Source organism: Schistocerca gregaria, chromosome 6, assembly GCF_023897955.1.
Source record: "Schistocerca gregaria isolate iqSchGreg1 chromosome 6, iqSchGreg1.2, whole genome shotgun sequence".
Lineage (NCBI taxonomy): Eukaryota > Metazoa > Arthropoda > Insecta > Orthoptera > Acrididae > Schistocerca > Schistocerca gregaria.
In genome coordinates this window covers 300,355,252-300,378,925 of record NC_064925.1, presented here as the reverse complement: position 1 = coordinate 300,378,925, position 23,674 = coordinate 300,355,252, and positions in this window count along the sequence as shown.

Here is a 23,674-nt window from a genome sequence, read left to right as displayed (position 1 = left end):
CGGTCGTCATGTAAATCATTATGAGTCAGTGCAATGGCACCTCTATTATTACAGGACGCACTTATTGGTTTTTTTGCAACATTTAATAAACAATTCATGGAGTCATTACTGAAAGTAATCTTCCATACTAAATTCTCTGATTATGTTTGTTGCAGATTTGCTTTGATTTACAGAAATCGTCTCTTGTTTTCTGGTTCGTTTTAGTCCCATGCTAAGACACCAACTGAGTTTTCCAATCTCTCTCGTCTTAAACTGATTCATTAATTCTTTATTCGTCCTGCTATTTCCATTCGATACGACGATCAAGTCGTCTACATAAACGGCTGGAATGAGTATGTTTTCCTTCCCAGTTCTGTAGTAAATGCGGAAATCGTATTCTGCATTCCTTAGTTTTGTTTTAGATAATGTTATACCTAACTTCTGATACCAAACATATGATACCTGTTTCAGATCATAAATTGCCTTTTCCACCTTGTAAACCTTCGTCTCCTCCCCATTGCACACGTACCCTTCAGGCTGAAGATGTAAACTCCTTCATCTGGATCACCACTTAGTAATGCACTTAGAACATCCACGTGTTCAGTGTCAAGATCTAATTCTGCTGTTGAAGCTAACAAGGTACGAAGTGAAGAATGACGAAAGTCAGGCAAGAACATTTCGCCAAAGTCCATTCTTGTGATCTTGGAATAATCTGTTGTGAGAAAACGAGACTTACAACAATTTCACTATCTGACGTTTCTCTGAATTTATGTACCTATTTCGAATTGATTGAATTTCTATCTGACGGTAAATCGGTCGAAGTCATTTGAGTTCCAGTTGCTACTGGTGTTCCAGAGATAGTTAAATCATTTTTGTTGACAGTTACCACACTTCTAATCATCAAACAACACACACAATAGACGTTTTGTCGTTTTATAAACAGAGAGCATGCTGTATTCGAGGCGTTGAATATATGCAACCTGATTAATAGTTGTCTTCTTACTGTTATCGTCACAGATAACGTCAAGACGAACATTGCCCTCGTAGGTTTTCATTATTTTTTGGAGAATGTGGTGTTACGAGAGAGCAATAAAGCTGTGGAGTCACTGTAAGACACCGCTCGTGCGCTGGCCGTCAAAGGAGCGCCAGCGCGAACGTCAGTATTTGCGGACCCCAGGGGTGGCGACAGCGTGACAGAATACGCCGCATCTCCCCTCTCCGAGAACACTACACGACACCAGCGCCCTCTCCGACACTGTCATAAAGGACACCGACTACAGCGCTCGCGGGTGAATATGACCACGTTTTTCTGTCTGTTTTCGTACAGTCACTAGCAGTGGCCTGTTCTCGTCCAACCACTTTATTCTTTGACCACAGAGCGCCCCTCCTCTGTACTTCCACCGTCGGAGGATGGCACGGAACTTAGATTTCCACCGACACACCTTCAAAGTGCTATGCTCGGCTGTTACTCAACCGTTGCTTTGAGTCTCCTTGTCCACCGAAACGCTCACGGGCTAGTTAAGTCTGTGAGAACCAGGGCAGCTAAAAAGGTAGTTTGCTATTGAGTTGACATAAGACTTTACTCAGAGTCTGGAAATGCTTGTTAATCTGTGCATAACTGCTTTCGAGAAGCACTTGCATGAATAACATAGTGTCACGAAAGCAATTTCGAACGGTTTTCTCTTCTTGAATGAGTATTTGCGTTATTAATATGGCACTTTTGGCCTTGTTGATGTAACTGGTTTTTGTTGATATATTTCTAATATCAAAGAAGAGAAGGAACTGATGTGAAAAGCATGCTTTCGTAATCCATTTAATTAAACTTTTACTATAGGTAAATGTGTTTGATTATTCAATCATAGCACTGTCTGTTGATATTCTTTAGTGTTCCCAACTACCCTGGTCTGTCTCCCGCTTGCTAGACTACGAATTACTGTTGTGACCCTCCGGGATACAACAGAAACAAGAATTCAACTTTCGCTACGGTTCCTCCCTCTAAATGAAACAGCACAAAGAACGAACGACTACTAGATATACTTAAGATATCACCTTTTTAATAATGTTCACCACAACTTCTCCCTGATTAATAGTAATAGATGTTCTTGTCATTGACGTGCCCTGAGCAACTGTATGTCGCGCCTATATATACATATTAGGCACAACATACAGTTGCTCAGGGCAAAAAATGGCGCCACATTCACAACATTGAGTAGGATAATAAACAACAAAGCAACAAGTTCTCTGTTTCTCCACATAAATTCATGTTAATTATTATCACAGGGTGAACTATTCTACTCTGTGTAAGCTCATATGGATATGGTGCTATAGACTTTCGCCGTATGTTACTTTGAAACGAAAGTGGGCGGGGCCTGCCGCCGTCTTAAATGACCCAAAACATTCGCTGACAACTGTTTACGATTACTTCTTGTTCATTAATTCTGTCCTGTGCATGTAACAGATGTTTATAATAAAAATCACATGAATAACATAGTGACTGGAAGGCAAATTCGAACCGTTTTTCTTCTTGAATGCGTATTTGCCCTACTTAGTCTATATGATACATTTGGCCTCGTTGATGTAATTGTTTCTTTGTTGATATATTTAGCATAACAAAAAAGAAAGCAAAGTGATGTGAAAATCATGCTTTTCGTCTGCATTCAATTCCACTTTTACTGTCTTTCTATCGATAGCAAATGAAGCTAAACTCCGTAACCAATACTTGTCTGCTTACTGGTACTGCTTTTTGTTCATTTTATTTTCATCTTGTATGCACACATTTATAATGTTCACGTTTGTAAAAAAAAAAAAAAATACTACTTACGTGTTCTTTATTAAGTCATAAATGTGTGCAACGAGAAAAGAAGCAAGCCATGTTATAGTATCTTGTGTACGTCAACAAAATGAACAGTTACTGAAATGTCAAAGCAACAGAACTGTGTAGAGGTATACCTCCATGCAGAATAGGGCTCTTGTTTTATTAGATTGTCAGTGTGTTGGTCTCACTGTAGGTTACACAGATTCTCTCTTTGAAATTTTACGCATGATATCTCATCCATTCAGTGGCCAGTACTAGCAACTACAATAAAAATAAACAATCATAATTCATTTAAATTAAATTAATATATCGCTTAAACGGCTCCATCTTCGAATATAATGTCATTCCTTTAAATTTAAGATTACGATCGGATCGATTAGCAATCCCGTAAGCGACGCAAACTGGCATTACTCACGAAACGACGTCTCCCCACAGTCAAAGAACCAAATGCTGTTTGGGATACAACCACGAAGTCGATAGATATGCCCAACGGTAGAAACTGTGCACGAGACGTCAGAGTGACATCACGGAGAAGTGATCCATGGAGGATAAGTGCGATGTACGTGATGTTTTGGGCTATTTAAGGCGGAGGACATCGGTTTCAAGTTCCTTTATTTACCTCCATGTCAGTTTACCTGCGAGTATGTGGCCGATACAATACAATTACACACGAAAAAGTTTCCTTTTTTCGGTATTATATTATATACATACAACGTGTAGTATACTATCACCTCAAGATTTGTAGGATGCCTTTATTTTATCCAACATGTGTAGCCGTGAATCTACTCTACCAGGTAGCATAACATTTATTTGCTGGGCTCCCTTATTTACCAGTGATTTGTTGTCTTCATTTGTACCAGGAAGCAGTAATAAATATATAAATATTATATTTTACAACTAATACGAGAACATAAAACACTTTTGTTACAGAAAACAGTACAACAAAATTTAACCATTGAAATATCCAGCGCGCCTTGATAACATTCTTTCTTCCTTTTTCCAGTTAATCCCTTTTCAGTTGAGTTTTTGAAGCTCTCGCGAGTGGTATTTCAATTGCCCATCCATTACGACGTAATAATGGTAGGCTACTCTGCATCGACAGTGCACTCATTAGGTTACCACCAGACAATGCTGCAGGCCGCGGTGACCGAGCGGTTCTAGGCGCCTCAGTCCGGAACCGCACAACTGCTACGGTCGCAGGTTCGGTTCCTGCCTCGGGCATGGATGTGTGTGATGTCCTTAGGTTAGTTAGGTTAAGATGTTAAGTCCCATAGTGCTCAGAGCCATTTGAGCTATTTTGAGACAATGCAGCTTAACAAATGTAGCTCATTGAGCCGTGGACTGCAAGACGTCATCGTGTTTGGTGCCATTTGTGTCATCCCTGACTAGGTTTGGCATCTGTCCCCATATATCGGGCACGCTACCATTCCGGACATTCTCGCCCCGACACCCCGGCCAGTACCATTTTGTCTTGATTTCGCAAAATACTGTTACAAGTTTGATTCAAGAAACGCAGCCTCAGTTACTTTTATTTGTCAACAAGTTTTTGTTGACAAGGTCGTCTCATAGATGATTGGTGGGATTGACGGAGGACATCGAAAGGGTGCAAAAAATGGCAGCTCGTTTTGTATTATCACGTAATAGGGGAGAGAGTGTGGCAGATATGATACGCGAATTGGGATGGAAGTCATTACAGCAAAGACGTTTTTCGTCGCGGCGAGATCTTTTTACGAAATTTCAGTCACCAACTTTCTCTTCCGAATGCGAAAATATTTTTTTGAGCCCAACCTACATAGGTAGGAATGATCATCAAAATAAAATACGAGAAATCAGAGCTCGAACAGAAAGGTTTAGGTGTTCGTTTTTCCCGCGCGCTGTTAGGGAGTGGAATGGTGGAGAGATAGTATGATTGTGGTTCGATGAACCCTCTGCTGTTATTTTTGAACTGGAATGGGTTATTAATGACAAATTTCATAAGTGAATATTGCGAAAGTACTGTGAATACCCCGAGTTCCTTAAATAAATGTCTGCAAGGCGATCTTGTGTGGGCTGCAGCTACTATTCTGATTACACATTTTTGTGCAATGAATACTTTCTCTCTTAATGACGAACTGCTCAAAAATATAATGCTATATGAAAGTAGGGAATGAAAACAGTGATAGTAGGTTAATTTACTGATATGTTTATCACAAAAATTTGCAATAACCGTAATAGCATAAGTAACTGATCCTAATTGTTTCAGCAGATCCTCAATGTGTCTCTTCTAATTCAATTTCTCATCAATGCACACACCCAGAATTTTTGAGTATTCTGCCTTAGCAACAGACTTCTGACTGTAGTCTATGGTGTTATGCCATTTACTGTACAGAATTATATAAACTGTGTTTTCTCAAAATTAGTGAGAGTCCATTTGCAGAGAACCACTTAGTAATTTTCTGCAAGACATTATTTACAATTTCCTCAGCCGATTTTGGGTGTGGGTGAGATTACTACACTTACTATCATCAGCAAAAAGAACTATCTTTGCATCTTCATGAATATAGACTAACAAGTCAATAATATACATTAAGCACAATAAGGGGCCCAAGACTGAACCCTGTGGGACACAATTCTTGGTACCTCCCTAGTTAGAGGTCTCTGATGATTTTTGCAGACTATCTGTACTGTTGATTTCAACCTTCTGCATTCTTCCAGTTAAGTATGAACTAAACCATATGTGCAGTGTCCCAGTCATACCACAATACTTAAGCTTATCTAGAATAATTTCATGATTCCCATTATCAAAAGCCTTTGAGAGTTCACAAACATTCCAATGGGTGATGTTTGGTTATTCAGTGAATTTAATATTTGATCAGTGAAAGCACATATAGCACTTTCCGTTAACAAGACTTTCTGGAAAACAAATTGACAAATATGTGGCGCTACTCTTGAATATATTACTTTTTCAAGAATTCTGGATAAAGCTGTCAGGAGTGAGATTGGGAGATATTTGTTAGCATCTGATCTATCCCCTTTTTTATGCAATGGTTTAGCAATAGCATATTTCAGTCAATCTAAAAAAAATGCCCTGATTCAGTGAGGGATTACATATGTGGCTGAGAATCTTACTTATTTGTTGGGAACAAGTTGTAGACCTCTGTTGGAAATGCCATCGATTCCATATGAGCTTTTACTTATGAGTGACTTTATTGGTTTTCTAATTTCAGTCGAAGAGGTGAGTTGAATCTCAGTTTTGTCAAACTGCATAGGTGCTGCCTATTCCATATACTGCCTCGCATTTTCTAATGCATAGCTGGACCCTATTTTCTCTACAACACTTTAAGAAATGATTATGAAAAATATTTTCTAATTCTGACTTCTTATTAACAAACTTTTCATTGAGTATGACAGAAATACCGTCTTCCCGTGCTTTCAGTTGCCCTGTTTCGTTTTAACAACATTCCAAATTGTTTTAATTTTGTTATTGAATGTGCTAATCTCAGACATAATGCACATAGTTCTGGACTTTTTAATAACTTTTCTTAATACAGTGCAGTAGTTTTTATAGAGTTTCACTGTTTTGGGCCACTATTAATAGTACAAGTTCGCTTGCATGTTGGATGCAGCATTACTCTGTCTTACAGAACCTGTAAACATTCAAGGATATGAAACTTCCTGGCAGATTAAAACTGTGTGCCTGACCGAGACTCGAACTCGGGACCTTTGCCTTTCGCGGGCAAGTGCTCTACCAACTGAGCTACCGAAGCACGACTCACGCCCGGTACTCACAGCTATACTTCTGCCAGTATCCGTTTCCTACCTTCCAAGCTCTCCTTCGCAGGAGAGCTTCTGTTAAGCTTGGAAGGTAGAAGACGGATACTGGCAGAAGTAAAGCTGTGAGTACCGGGCATGAGTCATGCTTCGGCAGCTCAGTTGGTAGAGCACTTGCCCGCGAAAGGCAAAGGTGCCGAGTTCGAGTCTTGGTTGGGCACACTGTTTTAATCTGCCATGAAGTTTCATATCAGTGCACGCTCCGCTGCAGAGTGAAAATCTCATTCTGGATTCAACGATATTATACGAACTGTAACATGTCACTGCATTGAGTACAGAAAGCAGACACCAATGAAGAAACTGTGTGAAGTGGGGAAGTGTTATGATGCAGAGCAGGAATTTTCTATACAGTTCCCATTTCTTTTATGTCATAGGCAACGTGAACAGAAAGACTACTTATCAGTAATACAATGTCTGCAAATGCTTTGCTTTCTATGCAAAAGCCAGTGCTCATCATTAAAATTTTAGATGATTTTACTTCAGTTGTTATTCCTACCATGGGAATGAATTATTGAAGTTAGCTTGTTCTTTGGCAGGTAAAGCACAGAATTTCTTCTGTTAAACTTGTTCACTTTGTTTCACCTATTACAATTTGTAAGCATGGTTTTTTTATGAAAGTGGAAAAAGATGGGCATCCTGATCACAGATCGTACAGTGAAAGTTAGGTTTCCTGCCTCCCTGTAAGTAATTTTTTCGAAGTATATTTTCTAGAGTCACATTTTTTGTTTCAAAACATATTCTCATTCAGAACTAAGAGTGATTGCAGTAGCTACAAATTCAAACAACATTTTCAAATATATTTGTAACTTTGATTATATTAATTATAATAATTTTGTACAAAGAAAACAGTTTATGGAACAACTGATAAAACACTTGGATGATGTGCCATAGCTAAGATTGTGCTCTAAATTTCACACTTTTTTTTTTGCAATCAATTTCTCCCACCACTTCCATTGAATTATATTGTTTCTTTCATCCCAGTGTAAGTTCAACACAATGCATTTGTGGACATATATATCAGTAAGCAGACATCAGCACACTAGCATGTTAACCAGAATGAGTAGTGTTGATGCCTACAACACAGTCAGTGGTACTTTGCAAGAGATTCATTCAGCAAATGTCTGAATCACATCACCAAACCTAGTTGCCTTGCCAAACTAGATTTAGTTGCCAAGTTCCCCACATCTGTGAGACATCGTTGATACCTAGTTGATCTGAGGCAGTTTTCAACACAATCCAGAGTGCTGAATTACTTTTCTCCCTCATATAGAGTCACTGGAAGCGTGGGAAAGATGCATAAGACTACACACACATTGGGAACTAAACTTAAAATTTTAAGCTTGTGCATCTTATTCAAGAGATCCAATGGTTCCAAACTAACATCTCCAAAGTATGTATTGTTTTCAAATGTGACAATTCATTTTCAAATGTTTCATTTCTTCTTCAAAATCTGTTGTGACATCATTGTGGTATTCATTAATAATTGATATGGATGCCTCAGAGACATAATAGTCGATTTCCATATAAAGCCAACTGAATAATCTAAAATCTTCACTGCTTCATATTGGGTTTTCAGATTAGACACTAAATTGTCAGAAATGACTTAATAAGAACATTGATCTAGAATAAATCTTCTGAATCCACATCTGTCACTTCATTCCTGGTTTCATTATGAAATAATTTCCTTTTCTTAGTGCGTACTTCTGGCAATTCAAGATTGATATTAATTGCACTGGCAACAGCGTAAGATTAAGAGAGAATGGTGTCCCATATATTTTAAGTCATTTAATAAGGTCTCAAGTTTTCTTACCTCAACATCAAAGGCAGTATTTCGAGCTTGTAGTAATTTGCTTCATTAGTCAATTGACACCAACAAATTTAGCCAAATTGGTGCCATATTTAAACACTTGAAGGATCTCACAGAATTAAAAATGCTCTGTACCACATACCATGTTTCAGATGACAGATTTAACTTGCTGTGAGTTTCAACATCGGTGACAGTTTTACCCAAGTGAGCTTATAACAGTATAACCTTCCCTAGGACTTATGTGAAATGTCCGACACCACCTTTTTTTATATGCATCTGGATAGTTATCAGACAATTCAGTGCTTCCTAAGGCCTTGTATGTGTGTCTATATTTATATCGTTCTGTCCTATTTGATAAAGAACTTGATATTTATTGCAAAGGCCTGTGAAATGTTCTGGGACACGCGTTGTCATAATTATCACTGGATTGTTGTCATTGATAAAATTATGTACATATACTAAATTAAGGAACTAATCAAGAAATTGAAGTAATAAGTCCTTAGAAAGAAATAACTAGCGACTGCAGAGATGTTAGCATGAAAAATCAATGCTTCTAATCAACAAAATTGAAATATAAGAATCCAGTAACCTTAGACCTCACTATCTTTTGAAGCAGCTTTAAAGATATTACCAAGTGATGTATTTTCATTCCTTACTTATTTTTATGTCTTCCTCTGTAATTACTATTCTTTGTAATTACATTTCTAATTTACTCTCCAGTTGTATACATCTCACAGTTTTCCAATTTTCAGAATTTGAGGCTTCATTTGTACATTCTATGTGTTTAATCGGATAAAGCACGAGCTCTGCACTACCACTACATTCTAGTAACCAAATCCAAACTGTAATTAATTACAGTAAATAAAATAATATGAAAGTCATTATTGTAATTAAAGTTCAGAATGATTTTCTTATGGAAAACTTAAGTTATTACTATAAAAGAATGTCATTGAATATTTCATTTTATACCTTATTTAGCTGTAACATCAGTTTGTTTACATTTTGTAAAAATAAATTGTAACATCACACTTGTGCAAAATTAATAATGCTTCATTTTGGAAGTTATTGTTAAATTTCTTTATAAAGCGATGCAGCAAGGCTGCGAGTTAGTTGTTGAGTTGTTGTTTTGTGAGTCAGTCTTAAAGTTAATTCTGAAAGTTAAGGAGATCAGTGAAGTCTGTCTGTGTTTTGTTTATGTGACGAGTGTGCAGTTTGGATGTCAATTATGTGAATAAATTTTGCAAAGCATGAAAATTTCCCATTCGTTCATCAATTGACCAGGCAGAAGAAACTTAAGTAACATCCAACATGAATCATTATATTTGGTGGAGTTGAGCTGTGATCAATGTTTATGTGGTAATATGTTTAACAAGCGATTGTTTCAGGTGAATGTAAGACAAATGCCAAGCATAAATTGTCTTGAAAAATTTTGTGTTATAGACGCACAGAACAGGTGAAAGTTGCCACATGGAAACTGTTGGTATGGATAAAAAGGACCAAATTCTTGGACAGCACTGTCAACTATCAGATGAGTAACAGTTTATCTTTTTAATTAAATAGTTTTTGTGGCAGTGGCAAACATTTGTGTGGGAAGTTTTTATATTTTGTAGTCTACCATGGCCGATAACGACAATGTGAAAATGAGTGAGGAGCCAATGGAAAACACTTCAAACCTAGGAGCAAGTATCAGTGAACTGTCACCCAGTTGTAATCAAAGTATAGATCAAAGCTTTGGTGAAGAGAGTTCCAGTGGAAATGTCGCCATGAGTACACCAACTGCACAGGACGAGCAGAAGGAGATGATTTGTTAATGTAATTCTACATCTACATCTACATTGATACTCCGCAAGACACCCAACGGTGTGTGGCGGAGGGCACATTACGTGCAACTGTCATTACCTCCCTCCTCTGTTCCAGTCGCGTATGGTTCGCGGGAAGAACGACTGTCTCAAAGCCTCCGTGCGCGCTCTAATCACTCTAATTTTACATTCGTGATTTCCACGGCAGGTATAAGTAGGGGGAAGCAGTATATTCGATACCTCATCCAGAAACGCACCCTCTCGAGACCTGGCGAGCAAGCTACACCGAGATGCAGAGTGCCTCTCTTGCAGAGTCTGCAACTTGAGTTTGCTAAATATTTCCGTAACGCTATCACGGTTACCAAATAACCCTCTGACGAAACGCGCCGGTCTTCTTTGGATCTTCTCTATCTCCTGCGTCAACCCGATCTGATACAGATCCCACACTGATGAGCAATACTCAAGTATAGGACTAACGAGTGTTTTGTAAGCCACCTCCTTCGTTGATGGACTCTCCCAATGAATCTCAACCTGGTACCCGCCTCACCAACAATTAATTTTATATGATCATTCCATTTCAAATCGTTCCGCACGCATACTCACAGATGTTTAACAGAAGTAACTGCTACCAGTGTTTGTTCCGCTATCATATAATCATACAATAAAGGATCCTTCTTTCCTTGTATTCGCAATACATTACATTTGTATATGTTAAGGGTCAGTTGCCACTAACTACACCAAGTGCCTATCCGCTGCAGATCTTCCTGCATTTCGCTACAATTTTCTAATGCTGCAACTTCTCTGTATACTACAGCATCATCCGCGAAAAGCCGCATGGAACTTCCGACACTATCTACTAGGTCATTTATATATATTGTGAAAAGCAATGGTCCCATAAAACTCCTCTGTGGCGCGCCAGAGGTTACTTTAACATCTGTAGACGTCTCTCCATTGATAACAACATGCTGTGTTCTGTTTGATAAAAACTCTTCAATTCAGCCACACAGCTGGTCTGATATTCCGTAGGCTCTCACTTTGTTTATCAGGCGACAGTCCGGAACTGTATAGAACGCCTTCCGGAAGTCTAGGAAAATGGCATCTACCTGGGAGCCTGTATCTAATAATTTCTGGGTCTCATGAACAAATAAAGCGAGTTGGGTCTCACACGATCGCTGTTTCCGGAATCCATGTTGATTCCTACAGAGTAGATTCTGGGTTTCCAAAAACGACATGATACTCGAGCAAAAAACATGTTCTAAAATTCTACAAGAGATCGACGTCAGAGATATAGGTCTATAGTTTTGCGCATCTGCTCGACGACCCTTTTTGAAGACTGGGACTACCTGTGATCTTTTCCAATCATTTGGAACCTTCCGTTCCTCCAGAGACTTGCGGTACCCGGCTGTTAGAAGGGAGGCAAGTTCTTTCGTGTACTCTGTGTAGAATCGAATTGGTATTCCGTCAGGTCCAGTGGACTTTCCTCTGTTGAGTGATTTCAGTTGCTTTTCTATTCCTTGGACACTTATTTCGATGTCAGCCATTTTTTCGTTAGTGCGAGGATTTAGAGAAGGAACTGCAGTGCGGTCTTCCTCTGTGAAACAGCTTTGGAAAAAGGTGTTTAGTATTTCAGCTTTACGCGTGTCATCCTCTGTTTCAAAGCCATCATCATCCCGGAGTGTCTGGATATGCTGTTTCGAGCCACTTACTGATTTAACGTAAGACCAGAACTTCCTAGGATTTTCTGTCAAGTCGGTACATAGAATTTTACTTTCGAATTCACTGAACGCTTCACGCATAGCCCTCCTTACGCTAACTTTGACATCGTTTAGGTTCTGTTTGTCTGAGAGGTTCTGGCTGCGTTTAAACTTGGAGTGAAGCTCTCTTTGCTTCCGCAGTAGTTTCCTAACTTTGTTGTCGAACCACTGTGGGTTTTTCCCGTCCCTCACAGTTTTATTCGGCACATACCTGTCTCAAACGCATTTCACAATTGCCTTAAACTTTTTCCATAAACACTCAATATTGTCAGGGTCGGAACAGAAATTTTCGTTTTCATCTGTTAGGTAGTCTGAAATCTGCCTTCTATTACTCTTGCTAAACAGATAAACCTTCCTCCCTTTTTTTTTTTATTCCTGTTAACTTCCATATTCAGGGATGTTGCAACGGCCTTATGATCACTGATTCCCTGTTCTGCACTTACAGAGTCGAAAAGTTCGGGTCTGTTTGTTATCAGTAGGTGCAAGATGTTATCTCCACGAGTCGGTTCTCTGTTTAATTGCTCGAGGTAATTTTCGGATAGTACACTCAGTATAATGTCACTCGATGCTCTGTCCCTACCACCCGTCCTAAACATCTGAGTATCCCAGTCTATATCTGGTAAATTGAAATCTCCACCTAAGACTATAATATGCTGAGAAAATTTATGTGAAATGTATTCCAAATTTTCTCGCAGCTGTTCTGCCACTAATGCTGCTGAGTCGGGAGGTCGGTAAAAGGAGCCAATTATTAACCTAGCTCGGTTCTTGAGTGTAACCTCCACCCATAATATTTCACAGGAACTATCCACTTCTACGTCACTACAGGATAATCTACTACTAACAGCAACAAACACGCCACCACCAGTTGCATGCAATCTATCCTTTCTAAACACTGTCTGTGCCTTTGTAAAAATTTCGGCTGAATTTATCTCTGGCTTCAGCCAACTTTCTGTACCTATAACGATTTGAGCTTCGGTGCTTTCTATCAGCGCTTGAAGTTCCGGTACTTTACCAATGCAGCTTCGACAGTTTACAATTGCAATACTGATTGCAGCTTGGTCCCCGCATGTCCTGACTTTGCCCCACACCCTTTGAGGCTGTTGCCCTTTCTGTACTTGCCCGAGGCCATCTAACCTAAAAAATTAAAAAAATTAATGCAGCAATGAAAGAAGCGAAGGTCAAATGAGGCAAGAAGTGAAATAACAAATGGGACAGATTAGGCAAGAAGTGAAGGAACACATGGGACAGATTAGACAGGATACTAGTAAGATAAGGAAAATCCAGGATGGTTTGGCAGCACTAAAAATTACTGTTGACACAGGGCAGGGTGAACTCAGTACTCGTGTAGGAGCAGTAGAAGGAAGGTTAGTAATATTAGAAACTAATTTCACACAAGAGCTGTCAAGAAATGAGGAGAGATTCGAAAAACTAGATAAGCATGTAGGAGTAGAAAATTCTAAACTTGTAGCAAAGGTTGTTGAGATTAGGAGAATCTTAGAAGAAAATGTATAGATTTGTGTAAAAATAATGTTACGGATTTAAGTAGGAAAGTTGTAGACCTAGAAGAGGGTGTAGCTCAAAGAAATTTTGTTAGCAATATTAATTGTGTATGGAGTGACATACCTTTAAAATGCTTTCCAGCAGATGGTAAATTGGATCCTGTTGATTTTGTACAGCTTTGTCAAGATAATTTTAGTAATGAAATGACAGACAATGTTAAAATTAAATTTGTTAAGAGATTTTTGGATGGAGAAGCAATCTCAAGGGGCTAATCAGAGTGTTAACTGTACCATGTCATTTGAAAAATTTGAAAGAAAGTTCTTAGATATGTTTTGGTCAGAATCTGAGCACACTAGGATTAAGAGTGAGTTTTTGAATGGTCAAATGTAAAGGGAAGCTGGTGGTAGCTTGAAGTGTTTTTGTGAAAGCCAATTGAGAAAATTAGTACACTTAGACAAGTCATTTGACAAAGGAGATTACTGAAAAGAGCACAGTGATAGTTGATTTATGGACCAGACGACTCTATAGATCAGTTCTTGAGATATGTAGATAAGTTGGATAGAGCTTTTGAGAGAAATGAGAGGTTAAGTAATGGCAGATTTGGGGCGGAATCAGAGCAGGAATGAAGGTAGGAGTGACAATGAAATCATAATAATAATAGTGGCTGCAACAGAAGTGATAATAGATGGATCAATGATAGAAATGGGAAAGGAAACAGAGGATATGACAACAGGGAGAGACCTTGGGAGAAAAATAACAGACAGTTGAATAATCACCAATCAATATCACGCAATTTAAACTGACGTATGCCTCAGTGGAAGCCTGTCAGTTTGGGGCAAGAAATAAGTACCGAAATCAAGCTGAACATTATCAGCCTTGAAACATTGAAAATAATTACAGAAGATATGGGAGTAGGAATGACAGAGATAATGTAAGAAGAGCACATCAGATTAGCATATTACAATTTGACAGTAAATTCTGGTAAAGTATGAATGAAAGTGTGGAAGATAGAAGTATTAGCATCTGTAAGACTGTCGTATAAGTTCTGTTAGAGGAGGAAAGTATTTCAGGTATATAAATCAGTGTGGTGAAGAAGTCTGTGAAGAGAATGTTGGTTCTGATGATAATCTTGATGAGTTTTGTTTAAAAATATTAATAGAGGGAGGATCTATCACTGTTAAACACTTAAGTGATGGTACTTGTACTGGTGTACTTGTCAACAATTCTGATGACCACTGTGAAGATGTTGTGTAAGTGCCGAGTACTGGAGATGATATTGTGTGCGACGATGTTGATAGTGAAAGTGACAGTAGTAATGATGAATGGGGGGAAGAATTAGACAGCATGGTGTATATGGAGATTAAACAAGTTTTAATTAATAGTGAAGAAGATGATGTTAGCAGTTTTTGTAAAGAATATGAGAACCAGATTGTACCAATGGAAACTGGGAAGATATCATCAGATAAGGAACATGTCGACAGACATTATGATTTAGATGAGATGCTAGAAACTTTGTGGGATACTTACATGGATTATAGTGACAGACTAAAAACGATCATCAAGATTATTTGTGAAGAATTGCATTCCAAATTGGAAGGTAGAACCAATCAGCAGACTTACAGTGAGATCAGTTCTGGGTAAAAGTGGAACATGACATCAAGCAATTATCTGATGTAGTTCTAAGTAAAATTCATACATGCAAGGGAAATTGTGCAGAGAAAAATGGTACAAAATACTTGAACTTTAGAGGGATTGAGGATGTTTTGTTGCATGAAGATGAGAAAAGCAGGGAGGAAAATTTTTGGATTGCCCATGTATATGTATAAAAGCTGCAAATTATGGAGAAGTTTGCCTATTAGACATGGGTAGTACTGTTTGTGCCATTTCTGAAAAATTTAGAGACCAAATAAGACATAGTGCTGACTTTGAAAAATATCCTGTTATTGGAATAAAAATTAAGGGAGCGACTGGTAAGCACAGCAAAGTTGTAAACAGGCAAGACTTAACATCTTTCACCATTAATGGTGTACAGTATAACCAAGGATGTTTTGTAGTGCCTGTCCTCAATGAAGATATTTAGTGTGGAATGAAATGAATACAAGGAGTAAATGTGGATTTTGAGTGGAATAACAAAAGATTAAGGCTTACCAACCCAAAGACAGATGTAACACATGTGACAAATGAATCATACAAAATTGCCTAGAGGACAATTTTCAAATTGGAAGAGTGATTTGTGCAGTGAAGACAAGTATTATGAATTAGTGGCCACCAAACTAAAAGAAGCTGGAAGTCTAGATAAAGAACAGACAGTTCAATTAGGTAGTTTGTTGTGGGAATACGAAGATCTGTTTAGCTCGAAACCTGAAAAACTAAGAATGTAAACTTAATCTGAAACCTCACAGACCATTTTTTATCAAACCATATGGAGTAAGTGACAAACACCAAGAAAAATTAAGATGCTGTAAACGCCCTCAGACGGACACATCTTTGTGTGAAGTGTGTGGCGAGTACTAGGTCTCCAAGCTATGTAGAAATCTATTTTTCTTCTTTTTGTATTTGGATGCTACATCTTTTACTCCTCTAGAAATCTGTAATGAAGTTATCTCTTACTGAAATACTGTCCATTCATTGTAGTATAATTTTCTGTGTGTAATATGACTACTAAGTGACATTATTTGAGGAATCATTTGAAAATATAAACTGTGTACTAAATTTGACTTTCCTACAATAGTGACTGACCTGTTATGGTAGTTATACTCAGTAGAGCATGTATTTGATTTGTCGGTGCTTCTTTGAGAATTGCAGGTATGGTCATGATTTTATGAATTTGCTAATGAGATGAATAAATGGGCAATGGTAAAGATGTACATGTGTTACTAAATGGACAAGTTGCACTGTGACAAAAGATATTTTGTGAAAAGTTTGTTACTACAAGATGATGACCAGTATGTGAATTTGTTTGATATGATGGAGAGTTAAATGAGATCTGGTGGGTCATACTGTACAGTGGAATATACTGAAATATTAATCAAAAAGACAGGAGACATACATAAATCATTTTTGGTCCATTTACTTAAATCTGTATATAGCTAAATATTAACTGTTTAGAGATGCTTAATTTTGTGTGATTTTGTTTGTAAATATGTTAATAGTAGAGGGTAATATGTGAATGCTCTTGATGCATGTAACCTACATGAGTACCTTGAGTAATAAGTTCATTCCCTGTTCCTTCCTAAAGAACTGTATCCAAGAACCCTACTTGAATTGGAAGTGAAAATTAAACAACTGTGAAATTAATAGTGGACTGTGCTATTGCAACCTAGAGACTGCCAGAAAAACAGGGATTGCAGACACAAGATGGATGGTGCAAAATGACTGATGCAAGAGAGCTGCAAATTCCTTAGGGTGTGCAATGTGAACCAGTGCCTGGAGTGACAGCTAAGGAAAGAAAACTTTTTTTTATTTTTTGGATTGCTTACATGTATTTAGCAGCCATTGCTACAAGCAACACTTGTAAGAGTGACTGGTGAGGGGGGGAGAGGGAATGTATAATGGTACAGCCTTCTCAAGGATTCATATGAAATGCCTGATACCACCTTTTTTTATACACATTGGGATGGTTATCAGGCAATACAGTGCTTCCTAAGGCCTTGTATGTGTATCTATATTTATATCATTCTGTCCTATTTGATAAAAAACTTGATATTCATTGCAAAAGTCTGTGGAATGTTCTGGAAGGACATGCATTGTCATAATTATCAGTGGATTGTTCTCACTGATAAAATTATGTATATATACTAAATTAAGGAACTAATCAAGAAATTGAAGTAAGAAGTCCTTAGAAATAAATAACTAGTGACCGCAGAGATGTTAGCATGAAAAATCAATGCTTCTAATTAACAAAATTGTAATCTAAGAATCCAGTAATCTTAGATCTCACTACCTTGAGAAACAGCTTAAAAGTTATTACCAAGCGATGTATTTTCATTTGTTATTTATTTTTATGTCTTCCTCTGTAATTAATATTCTTTGTAATTACATTTCTAACTTACTCTCCAATTGTTTACATCTCACAGTTATCCAATTTTCAGAATTTACAGAATTTTCAGAATGTATATTCTATGTATTTAATCAGATAAAGCACGAGCTCTGTACTACTATTACATGTTAGTAACCAAATTCAAACTAATTAATTAATGTAACTAAAATTATATGAGAGACATTATTGTAATTAAAGTTCAGAATGATTTTATTATGGAAAACTAAAGATATTACTATAAAAAAATGTCATTGAATATTGTATTTTATACCTTATTTGGCTGTAACATCAGTGTTAAAGTAGCTCCGAGCACTATGAGACTTAACATCTTAACTACTTACACCTAACTAACCTAAGGACATCACACACATCCAAGCATGAGCCAAGATTCGATCCTGCGACCATAGTGGTCACGCGGTTCCAGACTGAGGCATCTAGAACTGCTCTGCCACAGTGGCCATCGTAACATCAGTGTCTTTGCTTTTTGTAAAATTTAATTGTAACATCAAAATTGTATGAAATTAATAATGCTTTATTTTGGAAGTTATTGTTAAAACTCTATATAAAGCGATGCAGCAAGGCTGTGAGTTAGTTGTTGAGTTGTTGTTTTGTGAGGCAGTTTTAAAGATACGTTTGGAAGTCAAGGATATCAGTGAAGTCTGTCCAAATTTTGTTTACATGACAAGTGTGCAGTTCGAATGTCAATTAATGTTAATAAATTTTGTGAAGCATGAAAATTTCCCATTCATTCATCAATGGACCAGGCTGAAGAAACTTAAGTTAGGTAACATTCAACATGAATCGTTAGAAGCTGCAATTGGTCTTACAGCATAAATGAAATAAGTCCTGTGGGTATCAGACGTGCAGTATAAAGAACTTCCAACACAGTGTTTCAAAATCTCCTAACGTTGTGAACTGCAACTAAACAGGTTGTATAGTTGTTGAATCACTCCAAAAAGTATCAGCTTTATGACAGCTCTCAGCTGCAGGTAATCCACCTACATTAAGGCTAGAACAAGCACATGCAGAACACTTTGCAAGAGACTTCCACTGAAGAGAACCAGGGGCTCAAGGAGGTAACAGTTTTGTCTATATAAATAGGCATTTTGTCTAAGAATGTGTCAGTCTATGTGCAGCCTCATGTGCAAGAGCATTGGACCGCTTACACAGAAGAAGCCTAATTACCTAAGATACAGAAGACTTTCATGGAAGACCATATACAATGGTATCTATGATTTGGAGATTATTACAGCTGATGCCGTTGGTGGTCAAGTTATATTGCAGAGCCCTCTGTGTTTTGTGGATGTGTAGTGAATTTTACCTTTGCCAAAGTTGTAGATTGGAAGTAGGATTTACCCATACCTCTAAAGATCTGTTCTGTAAAAGCAACAATTCCAATGCTGAAAGTGGGCTGGCTGTGTAGGCAGGGTTGTATGAACAGAGCACAATGTTACCACCATCTGTTACCGGATGTCTGTTGGGTGTTAGTCATGTCTTTATGGTGTTAGTTGGTTGAAATGACTGTGTAGAAATGACACTTTAACTGCAACATGCATTTACAGTCAGGGATCACAGGAAAGGCTTCTTCTCATAGGCTGAGGATAAGCAGGCGAGGGGTAATTATTAAACTGTGTTTCTTTCTTACTTTTCTTGTTCGACATTTGTGCCCCCTTCCTTACCTGCATCCTTGGCCTATCTCACCACGTCCGGTTATCACAGTCAAACCACCTTCCTCACTTCGAGTGCACTCTGAATACATCACTTGATGCCAAACACAGTTTTTGATGTATAAATTTTTGTTGGCTGCATTTGATAGCCTTTTGCATTCAACAACTTGGAAATGGCCTTGTAACAGGTTCGGTCGAGTGGAGCTTTCATAACCAATGATGACCATTTGCAAACTATCCCTACAGTGCAAGCGCACCATATTTTTAACCTGATCACCATTGTAGTGCACTACTGCAGTAGTTAACCAACCATTACCATACTGAACAGCATCAACTTTGGTGAAGGTAAAATTCACCACACATCCACAAAAGACAAAGGGACCCTGCAATATAACTTGGGCAGCACCAACAGCATCAGCTGCAGTAATCTCCAGATCATCGATAGCTGCACAGTGTGGTAGAGGTTGGTTAACAGTGCGGTATAATTGTGATAAGGTTGAAACAGTTCCAGGACTGGAGCCCTTTAATATAGGGATGTCACTGCCTATCGTACCTTTCAGATAGGAGAGGTGTATAACAGAGATATGGATAAGTGCTGCTTCACATCTACAATGCCACTGGTATTAAGGACCAAGAATCATTGTAAGATTAATGAACAGGAAGGAGTATGTATATGGATCAAGTGTGATCTTGTGTCTGAGCTCCTTCATAAGACCCACTCATATTACTTCCATCGTCATACCCTTGTCTGCATAATGTGTAACATTGTTTGACATTATTTTTGGTTTACTTGTCTCCTGTAAATGTTTGCAAAGTTACACAAATAAACATAAATTGTGAAGGAAATTAATTCAAAGCTGTATGCAGATAACTGTTTATACATTTGTACTAAAATCTGTTGTAGAAATTCAGTACAAGGGTGGTTGCTTCTAAAAAACCAATGCAGAAAAGCAGAGATCATGTGAGACAGCTACTTCACTGTTCAGAGATCATCTGCAATGAAGTGATTATAATAAAATTGCAGTATCGACACGTTTGTCTATAAGTATGGTATGGTTCCAAATGTAATAAACATTAAGAGATAGTTCTTCCTTGGCCTTTACACACTGTAGATCACCCTGAGGAGGATGCTTGAGTCAAGAACTTCTAAGTTCAGGGGTGGTAAAATTACCCACACATGTGAAAGTTGCGGTTACGTGATTCCGCGTATTGTTAATTTTCTCTGATTCCAAAAGAACAGGTTCCCTTTATTTATAACCAGGAACACTGGTGTGTGATTGCTCATGCTATATCGGTAGCAAGGAATACCTTTCTAAGTGCTCATGTGAATAGGCAGATTAATTCAAAAAGCTTAGCTTCTGCAGTTCTTATTACTTTTTGGTGTTTTTGGAATTTTGATTGGTATTGTGGATTTTTTCGGATGGAAGATCCAGTTTGCTTCTTGTAAAGTAAGGCTAGTGTCTCTGTTGGTCCACTCAAAGGAAAGTAAGTGTGAGCTCTTTTTGATTTAATGGTTGCTCGTAGTTTGGGATTACTCACGGAAGGTGACATCTCTAGGTATGTAAGTGGCTACTGCACTTGATATAACAATCTCTAGAAATGAGTAAATCAGGAAACTCTATGATGAAAGAGTACAGGAAGCATTTAATGGTGGTACAGCAGTAATCTTTCCCTTGAAATTTGGATAAAGTGACGAGTGACCATTTTCAATTTTGTGTTCATTAGTGGGTTTTGCGATCTGTCAGCACCTGAAGAGGCTTAGCTTTGTCTGTGAAATGCCCTAAAGTTAGTGTAAAGTGGCTGTGACATTTCGGATATCTGTTGATATTTCTATTTTGTTAGAGGGAATACAAGTAGAGATTCACTCAAAACTAGACAGTCCTAGAGCACACATTCATTTTTCAGATGTTTGCTCTGAAGTAGAGGTGTAGGTAATTTGCAGAAGTTAACATCTGCCGAAAAATTTTTATTTAGTACCTTAAACTTATAAATTCACAGCTACTGACTAATTTCCAGTTCAGCCAGCCTGACAATCATTCGTTACTCATCGCCGCATTGTGGCATACTAGTAGTGTGCCAAAAATGAAGACAATCTTCTCTTTGAATAGTGCAGATAAAAGGTTGTTTACTTTCAGTATCGATTTTGTGTTATGTTTCATACACAAACTGCAACACAGTAAGTTTTTTATTTGCTCCAGCAAATAGTCTTACACATTCCTTAACATTAATTGCTAATGTTGTTCATTACTTATCTCCATTGTAATGCTGTGTATTTATAAATCTTGTGCTCAGCTTCTTTTATATTATATATTAAGACTCTGTAGTTCTTGTATATAATAACCGCAGATGTACTCTTTCATTAACCTTCCATACTCTTCTGTGTAAATATTTCCTTAGGAAATGGAGAACATACTGAACCACTGTTTACATAGTCGCGAGTAGGCCTAATTTTTCGTACACGTATTTTCATTGTTTTCCGGTAACTTAATTGTCTTTCTGTCACTAAAATCGATTTGTACCATGAGTGTAAAGTGCCTGACGGGCCGTAGGATCGTTAGCTCCGGGGTCTGGTGTGATGGATGTAGTAACTTTTTTCATTGGGGCGACTGTAGTGGCGTGGGAATTGGGAAAATGAGCGAGACTCATCAGTGGTTCTGTAGGCTATGCAGTAGAGATAGGAAGATTGTGGAACAGGAGGGTAAAATTGCTGCCCTTCAGGCTGAGTTAGATGAGGCTAGGCGAGAACTGGGCAGGTTAAGGGGGGAGAAGGGTAAACAGGGGTGGGAAGTGGCAACAGTAATGAGGAACAGGCCAAGAAATTCTTCTGACAGCTTTGTTATTAATGTACAAAATAGGTTTGACCTGTTGCCTCAGTCAGAAACTGATGAGCCTCTCACAGAAGTAGATGTAGACAGGGCTCAACTAGCTTTCAGCAGCAAATTGATTAAGAATGTAGGGAAGTCTGCAAAGAGAAAGAAAGTCTTGTTGCTAGGTAGTTCGCATGCTAGGGGTGTGGGCCAACTTCTGCAGGATGAATTAGGGTTGGATTACCAGGTCACAAGTTTTTTCAAACCTAGTGCTGAATTTGGGCAGGTTACAGAGGATTTAGGTTCACTATGTAAAGGTTTTACTAAGGAAGACACCGTGGTTATTGTGGGTGGGCCGGGCAACAGTATTGACAGAGATCCAGGGTACAGCATAAAGTGTGACCTGGCAAAGATTGCATCGGCATCGAATCATACCAGTGTTGGGTTTGTGTCGGTTCTGGAGCGCCACGACCGACCTCATTTGACCTCTTCTGTCAGGAGAGTTAATTTGGAGTTGGAACGGCTACTTGTATCTGGTGCAGGGTCACACATTGGTGTGGTTCCTGTTGATTCACTCTGTAGTTGGGACTATACTAGACATGGCCTACACCTCAACAGGAAAGGGAAGGGTAAACTGGCTGGGCTGATAGCAGGAAATTTAAAGGGGGGAGGAACTACATCTCATGGTGGAAACTCTGTTTTAGTGTAAGATCAGTGTCCAGTGGGAAACTCAGCCAGGCAAGTACTAAAGATGTTAAAAAAGTTCAAGATACTCACAAAAGTAAAGTGAAAAATAATGTTAGTATATTTCATCAAAATATTGGGGGATTGAAGAATAAAAGTACTAAAGATGTTAAAAAAGTTCAAGATACTCACAAAAGTAAAGTGAAAAATAGTGTTAGTATATTTCATCAAAATATTGCGGGATTGAAGAATAAAATTGATGAGCTTCTGTTTTGTTTAGAAGATATAGAAACCAAGAATGTAATAGATATACTATGCCTGTCTGAGCATCACATTGTCACTGATATGCAAAAGGTTAGCATCAATGGGTACAAATTAGCTGCACATGTAAGTAGAGACAATATGATGAGAGGAGAAGTTGCCATATATGTTAAAAGCTTCCACAGTGCAAAAAATTTAGAAACTAAAAAATTTTATGTAGAGCAACATATGGAAGCATGTGCCACTGAACTTAAACTAAATGATGGCACTTTCATAATTGTAACAGTGTATAGGTCCCCCTCAGGGAATTTCCAGCTATTTCTAGAAAACTTGGATGCTTTGTTGTGTTATCTGTCAGACAGGGGGAAGCAAATTATCATTTGTGGGGATTTCAATGTTGATTCCCTGAAAGAGTGTAATAGGAAGAATGACCTTTTAGTATTACTCAGTTCTTTCAATTTGAGCTCCGTCATTGATTTTCCTACTCGGATAACAAAGAACAGCAGTACATTGATAGATAACTTTTTTATAGACCAAGATAAGTTTAAGGACATAAATGCTTATCCTGTTGAGAATGGTCTTTCAGATCATAGTGCACAGCTTGTTACAGTACATGACATAGCTCCATGCAGTATAATAAATCAGACTTTCAAAGCAGTGCATTCAATTAACAATATAAATATTGCAAACTTTAGGGAAAGCCTACAGCAGCTGGACTGGGATGAAGTGTATAAGGAACCCGATGCAAACTT